Below are 8,457 nucleotides of genomic sequence, written 5' to 3'. Positions count from 1 at the left end.
TGTAGAGCAGAGACAAGACATCCTCCCTCAGTTCTGTCCAAAATTCTCAGCACTCCTCATGGACCCACAGAATCTGTGAGGACAATGAAATGTTGATAGGTGACAGCACTCCATTTTGGAGTGGTTTGTCATTCAGTAATAGATAACTGGAACCAAACCAAGACCTAGAAAGCTCTTCCCCCTTCCTGCTGCAATGACTCAGCCTCAACTATACAGATGACAAATCCTAGGAATGACAGAGCCACAGGATGGAAGGAACCTGGGTCCCCAAAGGACCGTGTGGCGCACTGCTGCCCACTGATTAAAAACACTCACCTTGAATGTTGTATATGAGAGAGGAAGCAATGTCTTTATTCCTTAAGCCAAACAAAGGGAACAAAGATAAAGCAATGAGCAAGGCACACCTGGTCTGGCGGGGAGGGTGGGGGGAGGGGTCACAACCATGGATCAACTGTCCCCTAAATATACAGTTGGTTGTTTAATGACAGTTGTAATCAGTTCTTAGCAGAGATGTACAGAGAGCTGTAAAAACAATTCACAGGGCCTCCCACTCAGTCTGGGTGGACGTGGAAGGCCTGAGGAAGTGATGCAGCTTTGAGACCAAAAGGGTGAGTAGAAATTAAGTAGAATAATAGGGAGGGAGGAGAGGAAGAATGTTCTGGCACCGAAAGTGGGTAGAGCATATGCAAAGGCTCTGAGTCAGGAAGGAGATGGTGAGTTTGAGAAACTGGAAAAAAAAAAAGCCAATGTGAACCTTGTGGGTCAGGCTGAGGATTTCAAATATGACCTCTCAGGAATAAGAATCCATGGGATAATTCCAGAAGGAGAGCGACTTGATCAGGTCAGCCTCTGGAAGCTGTGTGGGGACAGACTGGGGGCAGGGAGACCACCCGGAAGCTGATGGAAACTCTGTCTATGGGGGGGGGGGGTGCTGTGGAGAGAAGTGATTGTGTCTGAGAGATACTTAGGAGGTGGCTGACAGGATTTAAGGGGTCAGGGGAGCTTGTTAAGAGAGCAAGAGAGGAGTCAGGGATGAAATACCAGTGAGATGATGTGTGGTCTATGATTAAGTTATGATGTCACGGCCAGAGGAAACCTGGACATGCCCAAGTTCAAAGGCAGCTCAGAGCAGGAGAATGGGGATTGGATTTGTTGGTAGGTGCCTTTGAGCAAGTCACTTTTCACATCTTTATATCTTTGTCTATAATATAGAAACAATCTTCTACACAGGACAGCTTTACCTTTAACATTTTTTATTGATTTATAATCATTTTACAATGTTGTGTCAAATTCCAGTGTAGAGCACAATTTTTCAGTTATACATGAACATATATATATTCATTGTCACTTTTTTTCTCTGTGAGCTACCATAAGATCTTGTGTATATTTCCCTGTGCTATACAGTATAATCTCGTTCATCTATTCTACAATTCTGAAATCCCATCTATCCCGTCCCACCCTCCACCCCCTTGGCAACCACAAGTTTGTATTCTATGTCTATGAGTCTATTTCTGTTTTGTATTTATGCTTTGTTTGTGTTTTGTTTTGTTTTGTTTTTTAGATTCCACATATGAGCGATCTCATATGGTATTTTTCTTTCTCTTTCTGGCTTACTTCACTTAGAATGACATTCTCCAGGAGCATCCATGTTGTTGCAAATGGCGTTATGTTGTCAGGTTTTTATGGCTGAGTAGTATTCCATTGTATAAATATACCACATCTTCTTTATCCAGTCATCTGTTGATGGACATTTAGGCTGTTTCCATGTCTTGGCTATTGTAAATAGTGCTCCTATGAACATTGGGGTGCGGGTGTCATCCTGAAGTAGGGTTCCTTCTGGATATAAGCCCAGGAGTGGGATTCCTGGGTCATATGGTAAGTCTATTCCTAGTCTTTTGAGGAATCTCCATACTGTTTTCCACAGTGGCTGCACCAAACTGCATTCCCACCAGCAGTGTAGGAGGGTTCCCTTTTCTCCACAGCCTCTCCAGCATTTGTCATTTGTGGACTTTTGAATGATGGCCATTCTGACTGGTGTGAGGTGATACCTCATTGTAGTTTTGATTTGCATTTCTCTGGTAATTAGTGATATTGAGCATTTTTTCATGTGTCTATTGATCATTTGTATGTCTTCCTTGGAGAATTGCTTGTTTAGGTCTTCTGCCCATTTTTGGATTGGGTTGTTTATTTTTTTCTTATTGAGTCGTATGAGCTGCTTAAATATTCTGGAGATCAAGCCTTTGTCAGTTTCATTTGCAAAAATTTTTTCCCATTCTGTAGGTTGTCGTTTTGTTTTACTTATGGTTTCCTTTGCTTACACAGGACAGCTTTACATATAAGGACAATGGCTGCCTTTATTCACCCAAAAACATTTAGTGAGTGGTGCCCACGACGTGCAGTAAACAAGATAAATGCATAAAGTACATGGTGTGTTAGTGAAAGTGCTAAGGGGAACAAATCAAGTAGGGAAAGGAGACAGAAGGAAGAGGCACATTTTTCAATAGGATGTTTAAGGTGTACACTCATGAACAGGGTGATCCAGTTTCTGTAGATTCAGAGGGAGGCTCTCCTTTTTTAAAAAAATATTATTTATTTTGCTTTTGTTGGGGGGTGGGTAGTTAAGTTTATTTATTTTAATGGAGATACTGGGGATTGAACAGAGGACCTCATGCATGCTAAGCATGCATTTTACCACTGAGCTATACCCTCCCCTGGGAGTCTCTCCTTTAGAAAATAAATATGAAAATATCTTATTTTTTCCAATTTCACAAAAATATGTGGCCATATGAACAGATTTCTAAGGACTTGAAAGGGGCAGGTATGAGTGAGGGGGGCCCAGAGCGTAAGCATCAAGAGTTTTGCAGCAAATCCACCTCTGCTCATGAGTAACAGAGCTGTGGGGAGAGAGGCATGTGACTGTGGGTGTCACTGAAAGAACCTATTTTTGGTGACTTACAGTAAGTCATTCAGTTACTCTAACCCTCAGTTTCCTGATCTGTAAATAGAGATAACAGTATCAGGTCCTTACAAGGTTTTAAGGAGTAAATAATGGCATATAAATCATGTTTCTGGCTCACAGTAATGAGTGGTAGCTATTATTTTAATTTTTATTCCTATCCGACACAGACAGAAAACCACAGACTCAGCCTGAGGGAGGGACCGAAATAAAAAGGGGATTGTGAGCCCTATGGGCAGGCGGGCCATGAATTCACTGCCTGTGAATGCTGGGGTCAGTGGCTCTGGGATGCACACACTGTGTGTGTGGCATTTGACCTATGGAATTGGTGTGTGGCAATGGCCTTCATGTGCTACACTCTTGAGCACAGCCTTGTGGAGATCGCACATCCAGGGAGAGGCTAGCTGCCCCTATGGACCTGGATGTGTGAACAGGATGAGCAGAAAGAGAGGAGGCCGGGCATGCAGCTGACATTGTCTTCTTTTCATGACTATTACAACTGTGCCCAGAGCCTTCTCTCTCTCTGCACAATGGCAACTCTTAAGGAAAAACTGATTGCACCGGTTGCAGAAGAAGAGGCAACAGTCTCAGACAATAAAATCATTGTAGTGGGTACTGGACACGTTGGTATGGCACATGCCATCAGTGTTCTGGAAAACTCCTTGGTGTGGAACATGCCCTTGTGGGTGTTTTGGAAGTTAAACTCAAAGTAGAAATGATGCATCTGCATCCTGGGAGCTTATTTCTTCAGACACCTAAACTGTGGCAGAGAAAGATTACTCAGTGATTGCAATTCTGAGATTGTGATGGTAACTGCAGCAGTCTGCCAGCTGAGTGGGAGACAGTCATCTCAGCCTGGTGCAGAGGAATGTTGTCTCTGAATTCACTATTCCTCAGATCATCAAGTACAGCTCCGATTGCATCATAATTGTGGTTTCCAACCCAGTGGATGTTCTCACATATGTTACCTGGAATATAAGTGGATTACTCCAGCATCACATGATTGGAAGTGGGTATAAAATGTGGATTCTGTTAGATGTCACTATTTTACGGATGAAATCTTGGCATTTGTGCCAGCAGCTGCCATGGATGGATTTGTGGAGAACATGGTGACTCAGGTGTGGCTGTTTGGAGTGGAATATATGTGGCAGGTGTTTCTCTCCCGGGAGCTGGATCCAGAAATAGGAAAGAACAACAATAGTGAAAATTGGAAAGAAGTGTGTAATTTGGTGGTTGAAAAGTGCCTATGAAACCATCAAGCTAAAAGTTTACATCAACTGGTCTATTGGATGAAATGTGCCTGATCTCATTGAATGCTTGTTGAAAATTCTATCCAGGATTCATCCAGTGTTGATGGTGGGGAAGGGGAGGCGTGGCATTGAGAACAAAGTCCTCCTGAGCCTTCTGTGTATCCTGAAGGCTCAGGGATTACCCAGGGTTATCAACCAGAAGCTGAAGGCTGATGAGATTGCTCAACTCAAGAAAAGTGCAGATACCCTGGGGGACATCCAGAAGGAGTGAAAAGACCTGTGACTTCTGGGTTCTAGGCTGTAGAAATTTAAGAACTGCAATGGGATTAACCGTGAGACTTCAGTTTGCATCCATGTATATGGATCACAGTTTGCTTTTATCTCCCTAGATCTGTGAATTTGGGCTCTCAGACTCAAAGCCTGTGCTTTGTTTAATGCTTGCAATATAAGCCTTTGAACAAATAAAAATAACTGTTGTAAAAAAGAAAGAGGAGGAGGGAGGGAGAGAGGGAGGAAGGGAGGGAGGAAGGCAGGAAAGAAAGGGTGGAGGCTGGGGGCTTGGGCAGTTCTGGTCCTGCCTCTGTCTCTGCCAACCTTCACCCAGTTGAGCTGCCACTTAGGGCCAGACGGTCCTAACTGCGCTGCACAAGGGGGTTGGGAGGACATAAGGTGCAGGCACGCACAGAACGGGAGGTTCCTGCACCTGCCTTCCTCCTCTTCCCAGTCAGACCCACACTCTGGCCCCTGTACCAAGGAGGAGACGGGGTTGTGACGGCCTTGGGCACCTGGTGACCAAAAGTTCTCCCAGGCCTTGGGCGTGTGGCTGCCACAGCAAAAGCTCTCAGGCATATAACAAAGCAGGCTTGGCTCGTGGTGGGTGCTGGTGACGTTCAATGACCTAAAACAATGAAACCCATAATCAGAGGGCGCTCTGACTTGGCTGCTGTGGGTTTCATTGCCCACGCACGAGTCACAGTCATCTTGCTCGGAGTGTGCATCGGCCGTTAGCCCTCAAGTTCTGTTGCTAAGAGATTATGAACCAAACGATGTTTCCAAAAAATAACCACTACAGGATGTTTCAGGACAGAACCATAATAACAGCCCAAACGGAATGGGTGTGTTGTTATCGATAAATCCTTGTGAAGAGCTGAGAAACGGGCTGACTGGGGGTAGGCTGGCCATACACAGCCTATGAAAATTACTTGGTTTGAATATAACAAAATAGACTCTGATAAAACTGGAAGGGACATAATATAATGTTTTCATGATTCTGAAAGTTCTTCAATCAACCGAGATGTGTTTGTCAGGGACCTATTATTTGCCGATTCCATGCGTGTTTGTGACCGTCTCAGCCACACTGAGTTGCAGGCAATGACTAAATCTAACATAGCTGTAACTGCCCCTGTTGGGAACAGTGCCTGCGTGCCACAGCTGATTAAGCCATTTAACAGCCTTTCGCAGCCACCTCCACTATTGCTCTGTTGCTGGGGCAACAGGAACCAGTCAACTAACAGAAGCCCACGTTAGAGCAGGACAGAGGTTCCATCAACAGGGAAGTCAGTGAACAGGGCACTTGCAAGGAACGGACTGTCACCTGGCGCCTGGAAGAGTTCTGCCCATGAGATCCTCCTGGGAAGATGCAGCCACTCTGCTGTGGGTCCTCACCAAAGGCTCCTGGCTGATCGCCAGGTGATCTCTTTGAGGAAGATGAATTAGTGCAAAGTAGCTGTCATCTGTTAAGAAAGCAGATCCTGATCTCTGCCTGTCTCCTTCCCTGACCAGGGAGTGAAACAGTGTGATGTCAGCCCCACCCACCTCCTCCCCTCTTGACATCCCACCAGCCCCCTCTACTTGCTAGCGCCCCTGGCTACAGTGGCCTTCTGGTCTACATTTCATCTCACCGGCCAAGTAATGGAGGGCAAGTTGTTGTGTTCTTCTCTCTCATTTTACAGGTGAGGGAGCCAAGGTCAGAGGGACAGAGTGAGGTGTCAAAGTCACACAGCTAGTAAACCAAGGGCAGGCTCGAGCTGTCCAGCCCCAAATCCCAAGATCCTCCCTGAGCACCGGACCCCAGGCACCCATGATGCTTTGCACAGGAAACCACCGAGTGTTGCAACGGCTCCCAGAAAGGGGTCAGTGTTTCCACGGGCCAACCCAGGTGACCCCCATGTGTGACACCCAAGGGAGGGGGACAGAGCCACACGTAATCTGCCTTCCTCTTTTCCCCCAGGGGCAGAGGAAGAGGGTCAGAAATCTAACAAGTCACTAAGATCACAGGCTCAGAAGCTGGTTCTGCCACTTGCTACCTGGGTGACCTCAGGCAAGTTACTTGATCTTCTTCAAAGCAGTTTCCTTTCTAAAAATTAGGAGAAGATTAGTACCTACCTACTTCATTGGGTATTTATGAGGAGTGCATGGGATTAAACAGGTAAAAGTGGTTAGCAGGGTTTGGGGGAAATACTTGATGACTGTTAACAGCAGCAGCAGCAGGAGCTATAACAGCGTCACCGTCTTCACCACCACCATTATCCACTTCCGCTCAGGACCTGGCGTGCAAGTCGGCAGAGGGATGGCGCCAACTGGGTGCCGTTATAGTCCCCAGTGGTGACTGGCCTGTGCCATGAGGGCCTCTGGTGACAAAAGGACACATTTACCAGGGTTCCTGGTAATAGATTCTCAGTTTTTCAGAAGCTGGGCTCAAGGAATGGAGAAGCAGCTTTGTGGGTTTCTGTGCCTATCTAAACACATGTGCTTCCAATTGGCTCTCCTGGGCTGGAATTCCCCGGTGCCTGGCCCAGGCCAGCTCCCTCCACTGCCCAGTGCCCCGACCCTGAATCATGCTGGGCTCTTGCCCTTGGCCAGCCCCAGGCGCCTCAAGGGCAGGCTGCTTCTTCCTCACCATTTCTCAATTCCATCCCTTGGGTGGGAAGTGCTGGCCAGGCCAGCCCAGGGCCCCCTCCCAAGAGAGAGTTGTTACTCTAAGAGTCTTAAAACCCCAGCCCAGAGAAGGGCAGCTAAAGGAGGGCTGTGGGGAGGGTGGAGATGAAGGCTGAGGTAGAGGGGTCATGAATTCAGCAGCTCTGCCACTTGGCACCCACCCTCAAAGCAGCGGCCCAGTTATCCTGTGGGGTCAGGATGCTGTTTCTGCCGAGTCATCCTTTCTTGCCCAGAGGGATCCTGGCCCAAAGCCACATTCCTAGTGGGGTCTGCATGCCACAGAGTACGGAAACTTCCTTTCTCACCAGCCCCCTGTCTCACCAGCCCTGCAAACAGGCTGGTCTCTCAGCAGCCTCTGCCGGCAGCAAACACCCTCCTCCAAGTCTATGTGTGTCATTCCCCCCACCCCGACCAGAGCTCCAGCCCACCCTAGACCCTGAGCTCCGGGAGCAAAGAGCATCCCACAGGGAGGGAGGCCATGCCTGTGCCCAGAGGGGGACTGAGGAATTGTTAAAATCTTTGCCTGCCCAGTTGGTGGGCCCTCCTGCGGGGCACCCATTGAGAAGGAGCCTGCTGCCCCAGGACATGCCTGGACAGGGACCAAATCTCAAGCCAAAGAAGTGATGAGACCATCTAAGCTTCAGCTCTGGGCCCAAGCTGTCCCCCACCCAGCAAGCCCAGCATCCCCCACTGGTGTGAAACTTCAGTGTCACCAGACGAGCAAGCCAGCCACACCTTCTGCAGAGCTCAGGTTTCAGGAACACCTTTGAGCACCTACTGTGTGCCAGGCACTGTACTAGGCACTGGCCTCACCGCAGTGGACAAGGCAGATGTGGCCAAATCCCAGTGTCTCTCCAGGCCCACTGCCCTTGCCTTCACTCATGTTTTCATCACAGACTGCTTGGATTACACTCTTGGTTCCCCTCTCCCAGCTGTGTGATCTTGAGCAAGTTTCCTTACCTCTCTGGGCCTCCATTGCTTCACCTATAAAATGGGGGCAAGCTAATACCTACTCTATTGGGATATTAAGAGAGGTAAATGAGTTCAGGTATATAAAATGTTTAAGACAGTTCCTGGCACAAAGAATTCAATGTGTGTGTGTGTGTGTGTGTGTGTGTGTGTGTGTGTGTGTCCCTGACTCCTGACTCTGTTTGCTCAGGCTGTCCTCTACCTGGAATGCCTTTCCCTTTTTCTGCAGAAACCTGTAATTTCAGACTTGGTAGTTTCTGCAAGGGAGACCAACAAGGAGCAGGCGTAGGTATTAGTGAGGACCACCAACACCTGCGGGGCATTTGCCTGTTTGACGAGGGTTTT

At 47.6% G+C, this 8,457-nt stretch overlaps 1 pseudogene; it reads left to right on the top strand.

Annotated features, from left to right (window-relative positions):
- The first annotated feature begins 2,681 nt into the window (after positions 1-2,681).
- On the top strand, positions 2,682-4,489 carry LOC102518908 (annotated as a pseudogene).
- Positions 4,490-8,457: the final 3,968 nt, after the last annotated feature.

The sequence above is a fragment of the Camelus ferus genome, chromosome 9 (assembly GCF_009834535.1).
Source record: "Camelus ferus isolate YT-003-E chromosome 9, BCGSAC_Cfer_1.0, whole genome shotgun sequence".
NCBI lineage: Eukaryota > Metazoa > Chordata > Mammalia > Artiodactyla > Camelidae > Camelus > Camelus ferus.
Note: the sequence above shows the minus strand (reverse complement) of the source record. Positions and strands in the feature narration are given on the sequence as shown.